At 43.6% G+C, this 3,724-nt stretch overlaps 1 pseudogene; it reads left to right on the top strand.

Annotated features, from left to right (window-relative positions):
* Window positions 1-2,509: 2,509 nt before the first annotated feature.
* Window positions 2,510-3,493, top strand: LOC136162840 (cytosolic arginine sensor for mTORC1 subunit 2-like; annotated as a pseudogene).
* The last annotated feature ends 231 nt before the right edge of the window (window positions 3,494-3,724 follow it).

Here is a 3,724-nt window from a genome sequence, read left to right as displayed (position 1 = left end):
TGCTAGGCACATATTTTCAGCTAGGCTGGCTCCAGGTGGCCTGATAATTATGTAACCCCGGGAAACCAGGCCTACTCCTAATCTAGGCTGCCTGTCATGGTGTTAGCCGTGACAGTCTCACAGTGAATGGTATTGTTTCCTTAATTTCTCTTTCTGTTTTCTCATTGTTAGTATATAGGAATGCAAGGGGTTTCTGTGTGTTAATTTTATATCCTGCAACTTTATATTCATTGATTTGCTCTAGTAATTTTCTGGTAGAGTCTTTAGGGTTTTCTATGTAGAGGATATGTCATCTGCAAACAGTGAGAGTTTCACTTCTTCTTTTCCTATCTGGATTCCTTTTACTTCTTTTTCTGCTCTGATTGCTGTGGCCAAAACTTCCAAAACTATGTTGAATAGTAGCGGTGAGAGTGGGCACCCTTGTCTTGTTCCTGATTTTAGGGGAAATGCTTTCAATATTTCACCATTGAGGGTAATACTTGCTGTGGGTTTGTCATATATAGCTTTTATTATGTTGAGGTATGTTCCTTCTAATCTTGCTTTCTGGAGAGTTTTAATCATAAATGGATGTTGAATTTTGTCAAAGGCTTTTTCTGCATCTATTGAGATAATCATATGGTTTTTATCTTTCAATTTGTTAATGTGGTGTATTACGTTGATTGATTTGCGGATATTAAAGAATCTTTGCATTCCTGGGATAAAGCCCACTTGGTCATGATGTATGATTTTTTTAATATGTTGTTGGATTCTGTTTGCTAGAATTTTATTAAGGATTTTTGCATCTATGTTCATCAGTGATATTGGCCTGTAGTTTTCTTTTTTTGTGGCATCTTTGTCTGGTTTTGGAATTAGGGTGATGGTGGCCTCATAGAATGAGTTTGGAAGTTTACCTTCTTCTGCAATTTTCTGGAAGAGTTTGAGTAAGATAAGTGTTAGCTCTTCTCTAAATTTTTGGTAGAATTCAGCTGTGAAGCCATCTGGTCCTGGGCTTTTGTTTGCTGGAAGATTTTTGATTACAGTTTCAATTTCCTTGCTTGTGATGAACTAAACAGACATTTCTCCAAAGAAGACATACAGATGACTAACAAACACATGAAAAGATGCTCAACATCACTCATTATCAGAGAAATGCAAATCAAAACCACAGTGAGGTACCATTACACGTCAGTCAGGATGACTGCTATCCAAAAGTCCACAAGCAATAAATGCTGGAGAAGGTGTGGAGAAAAGGGAACCCTCTTACACTGTTGGTGGGAATGCAAACTAGTACAGCTGCTATGGAGAACAGTGTGGAGATTTCTTAAAAAACTGGAAATAGAACTGCCATATGACCCAGCAATCCCACTTCTGGGCATACACACAGAGGAAACCAGATCTGAAAGAGACACGTGCACCCCAATGTTCATCGCAGCACTGTTTATAATAGCCAGGACATGGAAGGAACCTAGATGCCCATCAGCAGACGAATGGATAAGGAAGCTGTGGTACATATACACCATGGAATATTACTCAGCCATTAAAAAGAATTCATTTGAATCAGTTCTAATGAGATGAATGAAACTGGAGCCCATTTTACAGAGTGAAGTAAGCCAGAAAGATAAAGACCCATTACAGTATACTAACACATATATATGGAATTTAGAAAGACGGTAATGATAACCCTATATGCAAAACAGAAAAAGAGACACAGAAGTACAGAACAGACTTTTGGACTCTGTGGGAGAAGGCGAGGGTGGGATGTTTTGAGAGAACAGCATCGAAACATGTATATTATCTAGGGTGAAACAGACCACCAGCCTAGGTTGGATGCATGAGACAAGTGCTTGGGCTTGGTGGGCTGGGAAGACCCAGAGGAATCGGGTAGAGAGGGAGGTGGGAGGGGTTTCAGGATGGGGAATACATGTAAATCCATGGCTGATTCATGTCAATGTATGACAAAAACCACTACAATATTGTAAAGTAATTAGCCTCTAACTAATAAAGATAAATGAAAAATAAATAAATAAATAAACGTTTAAATGCAAAAAAAAAAAAAAAAAGAGTCAAACACAACTTAGTGACTCAACAAACAAAGCAAACAAAACACACTATGACATCCTTTGTAGCAAAGGATCTTTTTGCTAAAATGACATCACCTCCAGGGGCCTGTAATTTTGGTAAATTCTGATTCCTCGGAATAATATATCTCATATCTACTGAACATTCCATGATGACCAAGAGCATTCAATACTGTGGTTTAGGAAACTGGAACTTCATAACATATACCAACAGCATCTTGGCTTGAATGCCAGCCAAGGATTCTCTGCCCAAAGGTGGGACCAGTCAAGACTTGAGAATCAGGATATTAACTACAATTTATTTGTGCTCACTATGTGCTATATTAAATTGTATCAACACCATCTTATCAAATCTCACAATGACCTTACATGGTAAATGTTGTTATCCCCATTTTAGAGATGAGGAAACTGAGGCTCAGAAATGTTACCTGCTGCTAAGCAGTGGAACTAAGATGTGCTTGCTTGTTCAGCTCCAAAACCCACACTCCAAACACCTGCTCCCTCAGTTGCAAGTTGCCAGCATTGTCAAAGAGAGTATCCCACTCTTCACCTACAGCCTGATCAAACTTGCCTTCCTGTCCTCCGGACCAGGTGCAAATTCTTCAGTCTGACCAAGACACCAGAGGATTACAGCATCATTGTCAATGAGGAGGGCTTCCTGGAACTGCCCTCCTCAGAACACCTGCGTGTGGCGGATGCTACCTGGCTAGCCCTCAATGTGGTATCCAGCACCGGCAGCTTCTCCAGTTTCCAGCCCATCGGCATGACCAAGATAGTCAAGTCAGCCATCGTCCCACTGGCCGATCAGAACATCTCTGTGTCCATGCTGTCCACCTACCAGATGGACTTCATTCTGGTGCATGAAAAAGACCTTCCCTTCATCACCCACATCTTGTCATCAGAGTTCACCACGCTGTGCTCATCAATAGCGAGACACTGGCAGCTGAGAACCTCAGCATCACGCACAGCTTCCTGAACCAAGGTGGTCCAGAGGCCTGTCATCCACCCACTGTCCAGCCCGAGCAACAGGTTCTGTGTCACCAGACTGGACTCTGAAACACCGCCCTCTGTTGCCACACTCCTTATGACATCATGTTCTACTCCAGTGAACTGAAGGACCCCCTGGCGTCCTCCGGCGATGACTGCGGCCACATCCTCTTCTCCTTCTCCCTCATCGAGGGTTAATCTCCCTGGTGATGGACAAGCAGACCCAGCAGAGGTTTCCTAGTAATTTGCTGTTTATGAGCACATCTGGGGGGCTCTGGAAGATGGTGTAGATTGGAGGACAGTCCCTGGGATTTGATAAGTACACTGAAGTGGCCTGTCCAAGCCTTTGGCTGCCGCAGACATCCCAGCCTACTACCTTCAAGTTCCTCCATGCGCTGGTGCTGGAAGAAAACATCTGCACCCTGAAAGTCAGCCAAGCAGAAAAATAAGGAGGGTCACTTCCATTCCTCCCCATCTGTGGACCCAGGCTTGGGGGCCAGCCCTGCCCTGAAGACTCATGCAGTACTTCTCAAAAGACTAGAAAATCAGTCCTGCGGCCCCCAAAGGATGGGTCCCTAGGAGACACCCCGGATGGCTGGAACCCAAGCCAAGGCTTCCCCATGCCCTCCTGCCTTCCTGGAGCCCCCAGATCCTCCAGTGAGACCCCCACCTCTTCCCCC

The sequence above is a fragment of the Muntiacus reevesi genome, chromosome 3 (assembly GCF_963930625.1).
Source record: "Muntiacus reevesi chromosome 3, mMunRee1.1, whole genome shotgun sequence".
Lineage (NCBI taxonomy): Eukaryota > Metazoa > Chordata > Mammalia > Artiodactyla > Cervidae > Muntiacus > Muntiacus reevesi.
This window is presented reverse-complemented; position numbering and strand designations above follow the sequence as displayed.